General features: G+C 44.7%; 1 long non-coding RNA gene across 1 annotated transcript in view; it reads left to right on the top strand.

Annotated features, from left to right (window-relative positions):
* Window positions 1–1,240: 1,240 nt before the first annotated feature.
* LOC139245753 (uncharacterized) overlaps window positions 1,241–14,473 on the top strand; it is a 29,589-nt gene continuing 16,356 nt past the window's right edge. The window contains exon 1 of the long non-coding RNA XR_011590078.1: window positions 1,241–1,374. This is a non-coding gene — a long non-coding RNA (uncharacterized lncRNA). The remainder of the gene's footprint in view (window positions 1,375–14,473) is intronic.

Raw genomic sequence — 14,473 nt, 5'->3', positions numbered from 1 at the left:
TCCTCTTTTCCCCCCTCCCCTCCCCCTCCTCCTCCTGCTCCCCTTCGCCTCCTCATCTTCCCCCCCCCCTCCCTCCTCTTTCCCCCCCCTCCCTCCCCTCTTTCCCCCCCCCCTCCCTCCTCTTTCCCCCCCCCTCCCTCCTCTTTCCCCCCCCCCTCCCTCTCTTTCCCCCCCCCTCCCTCCTCTTTCCCCCCCCTCCCTCCTCTTTCCCCCCCTCCTCTCCTCTTTCCCCCCCCCTCTCCTCTTTCCCCCCCTCTCCCCCTCCTCTTTCCCCCCCCTCCCTCCTCTTCCCCCCCCCCCTCCCTCCTCTTTCCCCCCCCCCCTCCTCCCTCTTTCCCCCCCCCCCTCCCTCCTCTTTCCCCCCCCCTCCCTCTCTCCCCCCCTCCCTCCTCTTTCCCCCCCCCCCCTCCCCCCCTCCCCGCCCCCCCTGAACCAGAGGACATAGATTTTAAGGTGATTGGCAGAAGAACCAAAGGTGACGTAGGAAAGAACTTTGTTATGCAGTGAGTGGTTATGATCTGGAATGCACACCCTGAGCGGATGGTGGAGGCAGATCAATCGCGGCTTTCACATGAGATTTGGATAAGTAGCTGAAGGAAAACATTTGCAGGGCTATCGGGAAAGGGCAGGGGATGGACGAGCTGAGGTGCTCTATAATTTTATAACAATGACTGCAACATTTCCCCAATATGTCACTTTACTGGAACGTAATTTGTTGAAGGTGAATTCCTTAGGCACCAAGCAATATGGTACTATACAACTTCAGGTCTTTCTCTCACAGTAAAGAGATGTGTGATGCATCGGTGCCTCAGTAGTCCGTGTTTCAGAATGGGAGCGGGTGGGTTGTAGGTGCAGTCTTTGTCTGATTCTTCTTTCTGCCTTTGAAAGGCAGTGTTAAACGAAGGCCGATCATTCCCCACTCTCCTGAAGATAAGATGGAAAATTGGTGAGCAAATATTGATGCCCTTCACTTACTGGTGGTGGGCTGGAGATGAAGCCATGAGGTTTTCTGCCGACCCTAGGTTGGGTAATGTGTAGCCTGAGTTTGCAAAGGGTAGAAGTGTGTGTTCTTGAGGAGAAAGGATAGTTAAAGCTTCCTGCTGCTTTGGAGTCGTCTGGCTATCGTTTGACTTGGAAAGGGTTAATGAGCCATTGCTGGAGTGTTTAAGCTGAAGTATTGAACTATAGACAGCAAAGTATTGCACTCCTTCAAATCTTCTGCCTGTGTGTTTAGGAATCCATGCTGAAGTGCAGCTGAAGAATTACGGGAGATTTCTCGAGGAATACACCAATCAGTTGAAAGGAATCGAAGATGCATTGGATGACTCTGTTGGGGATGTCTGGGATTTTACTCTGGATCCTATAGCTCTTAAGGTATGTCTGAATCTTTAATTTTAATGGCCCAGATTTTACAGTCAGCAGTGTTCACTATGCTGACAGCAGGTGAATGCTGAGTTTATGCAGGATTTTGAGCGTAGGCTTGCAGTCATTGAGTGGCTGATTCAGCATGGCCCCCTCTACAGGGGATCTGTGGCGTGTGTGAGCAGGCCAAGAAACAGCGAGGCTCTTCAACCAATCAGATTGAAGAATCTTCACTGAGACACGCAGAGTCAAAACCAGGAAGTATAAAGCAGAAAATATAAATTAGATATAAATCATGCGCAGAAAGCGAAATAAAGATTGGGAAAGATAGAGGGAATTAAGAGAAAGATGCGACAAACAGAAAAAGTAAAAATAAATAATTTCCGCATTTCCACGTTTAATTGCGCATCTGTGGAAGTTGCTGTCCGATTTACTCCATAGTAAAGGTGAGCACTGTTATTATCAATATCAAATGCTACCCAATGTGTTTGGAGATTACTTTCCACAGTTAAGCAATTTTAAAAAGTTTTAACAGGGTGCGTGTTAGAAATTAATATGCTTGCCACTATTTTTGTTAGATGATTGATCTCTCATAGGATTGATGTGTGGAATGAGTTCTCTTTGTCTGCTGCTGAATTCGCAGAGGGCACCAACTTGACCCCTTCATAACTTAGGAAACAGTCGCCTTGCTTGATTTTAGTGACCGGAAAATAACTCCGCGGTTTCAGTAAATTTACCGATAGGAAGATAACGCCACGGTTTCAGTGAATTTAGTGACCACCTCGAATGATAGAAGAATCACATAATGGTACAGCACAGAATGAGGCTATTCTGCCCAATGTGCAGGCACTTCGAAAGAGCGATCCAATTAGTCCCACTCCTCTGCTCTTTCTCTAGTCTTTAACCTCCAAGTATTTCTCCAATTCTCTTTTAAATGTTACGAATGAACCTGCTCCCACTGCCCTTTCAGCCAGTGCACTATAGTAATCATAAATCACTGTAAAATGTTGCCTCTTTTTGTGCCAATTATGTTAAATGAGTGTCCTCTGGTTACCAAACCTTCTGCCACTGAAAACAGTTTCTCCTTCTGTCAAAACGGTTCATGATTTGAACACCTTTATCAAATCTCCCTTTAACCTCTTTGTTTTAATGAGAACAATCCCAGCTTCTTCAGTCTCTCCACATAACTGAAGTCCCTTATCCCTGGAACCATTCTAGTAAATCTCCTCTGCACCCTCTCCAAGGCCGTGACATCCTTCCTAAAACGCGGTGCTCAGAATTGGATGCAATACTCCAGCTGAGGCCCACCCAGTGTTATATAAAGACTTTTATACTCTCTTCCTCTATTAATAAAGCCAAAGGTCACACATACATTTTTTAACAGCCTTCTCAACGTTCTGCCACCTTCAAAGATTTGTGTACATGCACGCCGAGGTCTCTCTGTAACTGCAACCCTTTTAAAATTGTACCATTTAGTTCATATTGCCTCTCCAGTTTTCCTATCAAAATGAATCACTTCACACTTCTGTGTTAAATTTCATCTTACATGCGTCAACTGCAGGAGGATATCAATCTACTGGTTAGGTGGGCAGAGCAGTGGCAAATGGAATTTAATTCGGAGAAATGTGAGGGGTAATAAGGAAAGGGTATACACATTAAGCGGTAGGCCACTTAACAGTGTAGATGAACAAAGGGACCTTGGAGTGCTTGTCCACAAATCCCTGAAAGTAGGCTAAGTGGTTAAGAAGGCATACGGAATGCTTGCCTTTATTGGCTGAGGCATAGAATATAAGAGCAGGGAAGTTATGCTTAAGTTGTATAATACTTTTGGTTAGGCCACAGCTGAAGTATTGCGTGCAGTTCTGGTCGCCGTATTAGAGGAAGTACGTGATTGCACTAGAGAGGGTGCAGAGGAGATTTACTAGGATGCTGCCTGGAATGGAGAATCTTAGTTATGAGGACAGATTGGATAGGCTGGATTTGTTCTCATTGGAACAGAGGAGGTTGAGAGACCTCGTTGAGGTGTACAAAATATTGAGGGGTCTGGACATAATGGACAGTAAGGGCCTATTTCCATTGGTGGAGTGGTTATAACGAGGGAGCATAGTTTTATGGTGGTTGGTGGAAGGTTTAGAGGTGATTTGAGGGGAGGCTTCTTTACCAGAGGGTTGCTGGGATCTGGAACACTCTGCCTGGAAGAGTGGTGGATGCAGAAACACTCACCACTTTTAAGAAATGGTTGGATGGGCACTTGAAGTGCCGTAACCTGCAGAGTTACGGACCTAGAGCTGGTAATTGGGATTAGACTGGATGGCCTTTTGTTGGCAGGCACAGATATGATGGTAAGTACTGCAGGGAATCGAATACGGTCAGGGTGATCTCCTGGACTAGTTTCGATCACCTGGATGTGTCAGAGAGGAATTATCCCAGATTTGAGGGAAGGGGTGGGTGGGACTGGTTTGCCGCACGCTCTTTCCGCTGTCTGCACTTGATTTCTGCATGCTCTCGGCGTTGAAATTCGAGGTGCTCAGTGCCCTCCCTGATGCACTTCCTCTGCTTAGGGCGGTCTTTGGCCAAGGATTCCCAGGTCAGTGGGGATGTCGCACTTTCAGGGAGGCTTTGAGGGTGTCCTTGTAACGTTTCCGCTGCCCACCTTTGGCTCGTTTGCCATGAAGGAGCTCCCCTTGCTTTGGGAGTCTCGTGTCTGGCATGCAAACTATGTGGCCTGCCCAGCAGAGCTGATCGAGTGTGGTCAGTGCTTCAATGCTGGGGATGTTAGCCTGGGTGAGGACGCTGATGTTGGTGCGTCTGTCCTCCCCGTGCGGATATCGGCCCCTAAGGGGCACAACAGACATGATTTCCGCAGCACGACAGCTACAGGAAAAATGCAGGGAACAGCGCCAGCCCTTATACATGGCCTTCTTCGACCTTACAAAGGCCTTTGACACTGTCAACCGCGAGGGTCTATGGAGCGTCCTCCTCCATTTCGGATGCCCCCAAAAGTTCATCACCATCCTCCGCCTGCTCCACGGTGGCTGTCGAGAAAATATTTAGCTTAAATTAACTCAGGCGGAGACGTTCAGAACTGCACTTCGAGAGAATTTATTTTAAAATGCGAGATATATCTCGGAGAGCCTGCTTGGACCGTACCAAGGCAAAAACTCTGCCGTACAGGCAAATTGTCCCTATCTTTATACAGAAATTGAATACAGAAATATAAAAGGAATCTTATTCATTAGTCCCGCGAGTACAAAGGTCGTCTCGGGAGGTACACACTCTATCTTTCCTTGCATAGTTTCTCTCTGTTCACAGTCTGATAAGCAGAATAAAAGAGACTCCCTTTTAATACCAGATGGTCATTTTAATTGCATTTCTAAGTTTCAAGGCTAAAAAAGCGTGGCTATTTTTCTAGTCCTATTATTTCTTTAAGCATAGCAAAAACAGAATTTAATCCTTCCCTTTTCCATAAACCATAGATTCATAGATTCTTTCTTCCACAATTCCCTCCTTGTTGATCTTTTTATTTTTTAGATCAACACAATTTCCTATATTCTCTTCTTGAGCAAAAGGGGGTTTATTACTTGACTAATTAAATTTTTTAATTTTACCCACATTCCGCAAAGGATTATTAATAATACAAGCATAACCACACCTACGATTACTATGGGGTGTATAGCAAGCTTCAGTACTGCTGTAGCTTTAGGGGACCATCCGGTAACCACATCCCACCAGTGGTGTACTGTCAAAGAGGTGACTTCGTCTGCGATTCTCACTAGCTGCCCCTTCTTGTAACTCATTTCGACTCTAAATTGATGGATGTCTCTGCCTTGCTTCGACAGAGCTTCCTCAATTTTCTTGTCATTCCGTATCAAATTGTGCAGTCTGGTCAGATTAATTACAGGGGGTAAGGGTTCAATCTTGTGCATAGACAGATATTTTTCTACATTTTGCCATTGCCCAAAGGTATAAGTTCTTTTTACTTCAGGGTCATACAGGGTGTAGACTCTTCTCACGCATTTATTAATGGGGGGTTTATACAAAATTCCATCCAGATAGACAGGTTTATTTCCTGTCACACAGATCTCATTATGTCCTATTTCTGTAATATCAGTGTCATTTGTTGGCTTTAATTCCCATTTACATACTCCAATGGAGTGCTGCAGAGAGCATGGTTCGTATATGGCGGTCTGATAGGGACATACCATTCCGAATGGCCACCTCCCCTCTGGTGATGTGTCATATTCTTCTCATCGACCCAATCTCCTTTAAATTCTGGGTACCAGAAGTTCTGTCCAAACAGCTGGGGCATTACTTGGAACTGATACCAAATTTATTTTCGTGTCTTACTTACTATCTCCACAGTAACGTTACATCCTTTTGAATTACAACTGGTATATCTTTTTTGAGGGTTAATGGTTAAATTAAGAAGCTTATCTCTTTTGTTAATTTCCAGCAACCTTTCCCATGTGTTAGCATGGAAGGATAATATTTTCCTTTCTAACTCGGCTCTTAATTTCTAACTCGGCTGATCATTTCTTTAAACAGGCAATGGGTGTACTTGTTTACTCCCTGTTGTTCTTTCATTAGGTTCTCTATTTCCTTCTCTATCCCTTCATTCTGTTGCCAGGTCATTTCATTTATGACGTAACCTGATATCTGTAATTGCTGTAATCCTTCATCCCAGGCATTTCTGATTTTTATATCTTCCCCTACCAGTCCTCCGACGGCCTGGATTTTATTTTGTAGGGTCTCGATATCCATGGAGTTCAATGCTCCTATTCCTGCTCCTACTCCACCTAACACAGTCTCTAATACATCCCGTTTCTTTCTTTGGGGTCTTTCTTTTTCAAAAGATACCTTAACACTGGTTGTGTGGCAACCATCTTCTTTCTTTGGGGGATATTCACCGGGGTGTTATTCATGCACAACATCCGCTGCCCTTCTACCATACTTGTAAATGAATAACGGAGGAAGTCTTTTCTCTCATCCGGCCCTCCTATGTACCCCCATCTCTTGTTTTTCCCTGTGCTCCCGGTACACTTCATCCACACATCGGCCTGGTATTCTATGAACAACTGATACCCTTTCCCCAATATAAATTGGAACTCCCCTCTTTCTTCCTTCATTCCACATGCCTCACATCGTGCCGTAAAATTCCCTACCTTACAACTTTGGCCTACTGGGCATATAAAATTGCCTTGCTGCCTCATACTATTACTTCTTTCCCATACCATATTTCCCTTCCATACTCTTCCTTCTTTTAGGACTTCTTCCTCCTGCCGGGAGTTCCCTGTCGCTAAAATGATCAGTATACCTAACGTCCATTTATAATTTTTCCAAGAGTCCCTTCCCATCTTCCCTTTCTTGTTTGTTTCTATACCACTCTTGAATTAAGTCGTTACTATCGTGTGGACGTGTTGTTATTGTAACAGTGACCCAAATAATAAAGGCCCAAACTGGCACACAAATGAGCTCTGACATCCGTCCGTGAATTTTGGGCAATAATTTCAAGTCCAAATATTTAATACAAGAGCAGGTACAGTTCTTTCAGCGAGAAGATGGCTGTTTTCTTAGTCGGGCGACCGTAGTATGTCCTGGTTCAATGCCTTTTCCTTCGGCTGTAATTCGTCGGGGAAATAATATTTACAGCGGGTTGCATGCACCCAGTTCGGGTGCTTTTCCAACTTCAAAGCGGTTCGTGTTGTGAGAATTATCTGATACGGTCCTTTCCACCTAGGAGAAAAGGATTCTTTATTTAATGTTTTTACTAACACTTGATCTCCAGGTCTGAAAGGGTGCATATTTCCTTCCGACGGGGGCACCTGTGTCTGCTTTATTTGTTCATGCAGACTCCTTGCTATTTCACACATGGCCTGAGCATAATTTAGTGATTTTTCATCATTCCAAATTAATGCTATTTTTTCATCTGCCAGTGGTGGTTTTACGCCAGTAGGCATTGGTCTTCCCAATAAGGCTTCATGTGGTGTTAAATCAGTGTTTCGGTTTTTCTGGTTTCTCATTGTATACAATACAAATGGTAAGGCATCTGGCCACTTCAGTCCAGTCTCCTGACATACCTTGGTAAGGGTAGATTTTATTATCCCATTTACTCTTTCTACCATTCCCGAGGACTATGGCTGATACGGTATATGTAACTTCCACTGGAACCCTAACGCTTCTGCAAGGTTTTGCACTATTTTTCCGGTGAAGTGGGTTCCCCTGTCACAGTTGATTCCCATAGGTATCCCATATCTTGGTACTATTTCTTTAAATAGAATTTTTACTACTATTCGGGCATCGTCTCTCCTAGTGGCGTACGCTTCCACCCACCTTGTGAACATATCTACTATGACTAATAGATACTTAAGACCTGATACTGGAGGCATGTGGACAAAGTCAATTTGCAAATTTTCAAAGGGCATACTTGGTTGGGGTAGATGATCATATCCAGCAGGTGTTTTACCTCTGTTATTTTGTTGACAAATTTGGCATGTTCTAGCAACTTTCTCTATTACTACTGTTATTCCTGGTGCATACCACTGTGCATTAATAGCATGTAGCATCCCTCCTTTGCCCATGTGAGCCTGACCGTGTGCTAGGCGAGACAGGGGCAAAAATAGAGATCTAGGGCAAACAGTTCGCCCATCAGGGTGATACCAAATGTCGTTTTTGAGGAAACAACCCTGGTTTCCCCAAGTTCTTCTTTCTTGCATAGTAACTTGTTGTTGGGCTGTTTTAAGTTGTTGGATGTCAAGTACCTGTGGAGGGGAGACTGAGACTGCTTGAAGGCAGTCTGCCTGTGCCGAAGCGGCCTGTTTGGCTGCTTCGTCAGCCCTCCTATTTCCTACTGATACTTCATACCTCACCGGTTGTGTGAGCTGCACATTTGATAACGGCTACCTTACTTGGCAACTGAATGGCGTCAAATAGATTAAGCACCAGTTGAGAGTGCTTAATATGCTTTCCACCAGAGGTGATAAAGCCTTTGTTTTTCCACAGTTGTCCAAAATCATGGACTACACCGAATGCATATCTAGAATCAGTATAGATATTAGCAGTTTGATCTTTAGCTATTATACAAGCTCTAGTGAGGGCAAACAATTCAGCAACCTGAGCCGAGGTTCCGGGAGGCAGGGCGAATGCTTCAACAGTTTCGTGGGGATTTACAATAGCATAGCCTGCCAACAGCAAGTCATCCGACGGCGTATACGATGATCCATCCGTATAGAGAATAAGATCAGGATTGTCCATGGGCTCTGTGAGCAAATCTGGCCTTGGTAAGGTGGCTACTTCCATCGTTAACAGACAATCATGCTGGTCTGGATCCTCTACTTCTTTAGTAGGAAGAAAGGTGGCTGGGTTCACTACCGGTGCACGTCGAAAGGTATAGTTAGGGTGTGACAGCAGTAATACTTCATAACCTGTTCTTCGAGATGCTGTAAAGTGTTGTGTGGCAGCTGAATTCAAAAGTAATAACACAGCATGGGCTGTAATGACAGTACATGGATGATCCAAAACAATAGGTATCGACTTCTCCACCATGACCGCAGTAGCAGCTACAGCACGTAGACATGCTGGCATTCCCCTTACTACTGAAGGCAGCAAAAACTAATAAGCAACTGGTCTATTTCCCCCACCATGTTCTTGGGTTAGTACTGCTGTTGCAAATCCTTTCTCATTCACATACATCTGAAAAGGTTTACCATGGCTTTCTTTAACTGTTTAAATGCCTCCTCTCTCTCTGGGGTCCACTCCACCTTGGGTGGGGCATCATTTAGGGCAGCTGATCTTAGGACCGCATCCCATTCTCGATTCTTTCTGGTCCTAGCTGCCTCTGCCCCTTGAGATATGTGAAAACCCAGGTACTGGACTTGAGTCTGACAAAATTGTAACTTTTGTAACGACACTCGGTGCCCTCTTTCACATAGGTGCTGTAACAGTTTCAGGGAATCTTGCATGCACCTGTATCCGTGGCTAGAAGCCACAAGCAAATCGTCCGCATACTGCAGCAGTACAGACTGGTCTGATAATGAACAGTCTTCGAGGTCTCTTTTTACTGCTGCTGCATATACTGCGGGGCTTTCGGTATATCCTTGGGGCAACCTGGTCCATGTGTACTGCTGCTTCTTGTGGGTGAAAGCAAACAGATACTGACTTTCTTGATTTAACGTGATAGAGAAAAAAGCTGAACACAGGTCTATTACAGTAAAGACACTTGCTGTTGGTGGTATAGCAGATAGTATAATGTTGCTGTCCGGTACCACAGGGGTGATAGGGACTACTATCTTATTAATAGCTCTCAGATCTTGCACAAATCTCCATTCCTACAATCGGACCCATATCTTTAGGTTTCGCTGGCGGTTTTACAGCCAATGTCAGATGGGGTGTCGAGTTCGCTTCTCTAAACCGCTGTTGCTGTAAGGGTGTCAAATCGATGGCTACCCCCAATCCTTCTGGTCCAAAATAAATGCGGGGCATAGCTTCTACTATTTCTTCTATTTTTAAAAAGGATTGTACCAGACACTGGTAAGTTTCAGCTTTTTGTCGAGTGCACCAGGCTGTACAGTGAAGCTGAACTGCCTCAAAGCTTGTCAAAATTATATACATCAATTAGAGTCAAATTTAGCTTTTAAGTTTTGTATAACTTCATGTATCAAGGGGGAATAGAAGTTGCCATTCAATTGCCAACAATAGAGGGCAGCCTTTTCTTTGTTATCCTCCCTTTTCTCTTCTTCAATCCCATTAAAGAACTGATGAATTTTATTTAGAGGGAGCTCCATGTACATTCCTTCCTTTGTGCAATAAATTGTGGCTCCTAGTTTGCACAAAGTCTGTCTTCCCAATAAAGGGAGCGGCGTTGTTTTAGAGACTATCAAAGTCTCATCATTAACTGATTGTCCTTCAATTATCAATTTGGTAGGTTCAGATAAAAATTCTTTCATGGGGATACCGGCCACACCCATACTTAAGACAGTGGTGTTGCTGACAGGTAATCCCACAGAGGATGGTACAGAAGACATAGTAGCACCGGTACCGATCCACCAGGAATTTCACATAAGTGTCTCCTACTTTTACTACTGCCAGAGGGTTTTCTTCTATGTCTGCCGATAAGCGGAGGGCTGCCGCCTGTACCACTAAGCCTCCCTATGCTGATTATTCTGTGCCTATCCTCGTCCCTTTTGCTGATTTACTGACCTGTTTTAGCTTTATTTTCCTTATAGGTAAATAGTCCCTCTCTATCCATGTTAGCCAGTACTGTAACTGTCTCTTTCCAACTTTTTCTTTGCCAGTCCAAAACCTTTATTTTCAATGTTCTTGCTTGTTGTGGCAACATACAATTTAACAAGGTTTGCACTGCCAAAGGTTCATCTTTTACCCCTTGCCAAGAGGACCCATATGCTGCCTGCAGTAATAATTTCACATCTCCGGGGAGGGGGTTATAAACGGTACAGGTTTGCTCAAGCCAGTTGTGAAAGGCTACTGGCTTCTTAACAGGATTAGGGGCGGCTGATATTTTTTTTTAAAACAATTCTCCATATAATCTTTATCCCAAGTGGGGTCCCCTGTCCCATTTTTGGTGGTCTGTCTCCATTCCTCAATTAAGGACAATTTAAAACTTCCTCCATATGGCCAATCCCCATCAGACCAACCGTACAAATTGCTACTAAACGTTACCGCGTGTCTGTCGTCTCCTGTTTCTTTAATTACAGTGTCTGCCGGCAAGCCGGGCGGCACAATGGGATCTCCTACCTTCTCTCGTTGCTTTACTACCTTACGGATTCTTTTCTCAGTCTTAGGATGTACTTTCATTCTTTCAGTCGAGAGGTCGTCCTTCTTTCCTTTTCTAGGAGCTGGGCGCGAGCGCCCGGCTCGACTAGAGCCGTTTCCCATTCTTCCAGGTGCAACGTCTCGCGATCTTTTCTGAAATGAGAGTTAGGACAATCCTACAAAATATACAATAATTTACAAAGCGCTCACCGGTGTTCTCTTTTCTGCTCAGCTCGGGGTCTCCTTTTGCCTTTTTGTTATTTTAGCTTCTTTGCGGTAGCTACCTTATGCCTCACCCCCAGGGGATCTCGGCGGCCCGTCCCCCTTTTAGCTAGGACGGCCTAGGTACCTTCCTCCTTTCAGCTAGGAAGGTCCTTAAAATTCCTCTTTTCTCTTTAAAAGTTAAATTTAGTTCTTTTGGATCTCGTTTTTTAGAGATCCTGCCGGACTACGCCAGAATCTGTCGAGGAAATATTTAGCTTAAATTAACTCAGGCGGAGACGTTCAGAACTGCACTTCGAGAGAATTTATTTTAAAATGCGAGATATATCTTGGAGAGCCTGCTTGGACCGTACCAAGGCAAAAACTCTGCCGTACAGGCAAATTGTCCCTATCTTTATCTTTATACAGAAATTGAATACAGAAATATAAAAGGAATCTTATTCATTAGTCCCGCGAGTACAAAGGTCGTCTCGGGAGGTACACACTCTATCTTTCCTTGCATAGTTTCTCTCTGTTCACAGTCTGATGAGCAGAATAAAAGAGACTCCCTTTTAATACCAGATGGTCATTTAATTGCATTTCTAAGTTTCAAGGCTAAAAAAGCGTGGCTATTTTTCTAGTCCTATTATTTCTTTAAGCATAGCAAAAACAGAATTTAACCCTTCCCTTTTCCATAAGCCATAGATTCATAGATTCTTTCTTCCACAGTGGCCGTGATCCTTACCAACCAATCCACGTCCGGACCGGGGTCAAGCAGGGCTGCGTCATCACCCCAACCCTCTTCTCAATCTTTCTCGCCACCATGGTCCACCTCACAGTTTCTAATAACCGAAGCATTGGTCGCATAGATCCCTCAGCTTTGATGTAACCTATTGGCTTATTCCTATCTCAGTTCTCGATGGTTTAGAAATTTTCTTTGGTATCATGTTTCCATCCACAGATATCTGAAATTGCTCCTAATTCTCCTCATAACTTGGGGCCAGGTGAAGTGCTTCCAAAGTGACGAAAACAATCCCAGATTCTAGTCTCATGTCACTTCAGTGTAAGTCTCAACCACGAGAATGTTTCAGAAAACTAACAAAATGAAATTGATCAGTAACTTTTACTTAAAAATCCTATCCCTTGCAATAATCCTGGTTCTGTCCTGAGCTCTGCTAGTGAACATCGGCATCACTTTCCAAGTAAACCAGCTTGAGAACTTAAGTCAGGGTTAGAGGAGTTGGGGAAATGGACATGGAAAGATCACATGTGAAAATACTCAACCGAAGGAGGGCTAATTTCACAGAGTTGTAGGGATCTGGCCCAGGTGGATTGGAATCCGGATGGATGCTGGGAAGAAGTTTCCCCTGGCTGGGGCATCTAGAACTAGAGGTTACATTCTCAGAATAAGGAATCTGGCATTTAGGACTAATAGGAGGAGAAATTTCTTCACTCACAGGGTTGTAAATCTTTGGGATTCTCTACCCCAAAGGGCTGTGGATACTCAGTTGTTGAGTATAGTCAAAATAGAGATCGATAGACTTTTGGATATTAAGGGTATCAGAGGACATTGATTCCCAAAAGGTATTTGATAAGGTACCACATAAAAGGTTGTTATGCAAGATAAGGACTCATGGCGTTGGGGCAATGTCCCCATTAAGCTGCATGGCTGCGCAGCGATCTGGACATTGGAATAACCGCACTTGCACCAGAAATTGAATGGGATGCGCAACCCATTAATGAGGCCGTGGAAACATTAGTTGGGCGGATGGATAGAGGATTGGTTCACGAACAGAAAATAGAGAGCAAGGATAAACGGGTCATTTTCAGGTAATTAGTGGGATGCCGCAAGGATCAATGCTTGAGCCTCAACTATTTCATCATCATTATAGGCGGTCCCTCGTATCGAGGATGACTTGCTTCCACGCCAAAAAAGAATGAGTTCACAGGTGTTTCATTGAAGAACCCGAACTACATGTTGAAGGGTGGAAGATGCCTGTGCATGGATTTTTTTAACGTGTGGTGGCCGTTGCACACCAGCCACCAAATGGGCTTGACAGAGCTAGGCCTTGGTCCAGTGACAAGGATTTCCCAGGACAACTGGAGACCAGCTCTGCTGCATGGACCTAGTGCGCACACATATCGCAGTGTGGGCTCGTCCGTGCTGCTCCTGGGCCCCGAACTCGCGCCTCCCCTGGGCCCTGATCACATCCCTCGACAGTCTCTCGCCGCTCCTTCACCCCGATCTCGCCGCTCCTGCTGTATCTGCCCACCCTCCAATCACCGACCTGGACCTTGCTGATGTCACTCTTCGCTGCTGTTGCCCTCCTGCACCAATTCGTGCTGCTCCCTGGAGTACTATGCCTCCTCGCTGCTCCCTGGAGTAGTATGCTTCCTCGCTGCTCCCAGGCTGCCACTCGCCGCTCCTTTTATGGCCTCGACCTGCCTCTAGTGTTCTCTCACAGGTCAGGGCCTCCACGCCACAACTATTTACAATCTATATTAATGACCTAGATGAAGGAACCAGCTGCAATTTATCCAAATTTGCTGACGATACAAAGCTAGATGGGAAATAAAGCTGTGAGGAGGACACAGAGCCTACAAAGGGATATAGACAGGCTAAGTGAGTGGGCAGTAAGGTGGCAGCTGGGGTATAATGTGGGGAAATGTGAGGTTATTCACATTGGTGGGGAGAGTAGAAAAACAAAATACTTTTTAAATGGTGAGGAAACTATCAAACGTTGGTGTTCATAGCGATTTGGGTGTCCTCATGCAGGACACAAAGCTAGCTTGCAGGTACAGCAAGCAATTAGGAAGGCAAATGGTATGTTGGTCTTTATTGCAAGGGGGTTAAGAGTATAAGAATAAGAAGGTCTTGCTACAATTGTACAGGGCTTTGTGAGACTACACGTGGAGTACTGTGCATAGGTTTGGTTTCCTTATCTAAGGAAGGATATACTTGCATTAGAGGGCAGTGCAACAAAGGTTCACTGGATTGATTTGTGGGATGAGACGGTTGTCCTATGAGGAGATATTGAGCTGATACTCTCTGAAGTTTAGAAGAATAAGAGATGATCTCATTGAAACATAAGATTCTGAAGGGGATTGACAGGTTAGTTGTTTCCCTGGGCTGGAGTGTCTA

This window comes from Pristiophorus japonicus, unplaced genomic scaffold, assembly GCF_044704955.1.
Source record: "Pristiophorus japonicus isolate sPriJap1 unplaced genomic scaffold, sPriJap1.hap1 HAP1_SCAFFOLD_2336, whole genome shotgun sequence".
Taxonomy (NCBI): Eukaryota; Metazoa; Chordata; class Chondrichthyes; family Pristiophoridae; genus Pristiophorus; species Pristiophorus japonicus.
The sequence above is the reverse complement of the archived record's forward strand: the minus strand, read 5'-3'. Positions and strand labels throughout refer to the sequence as shown.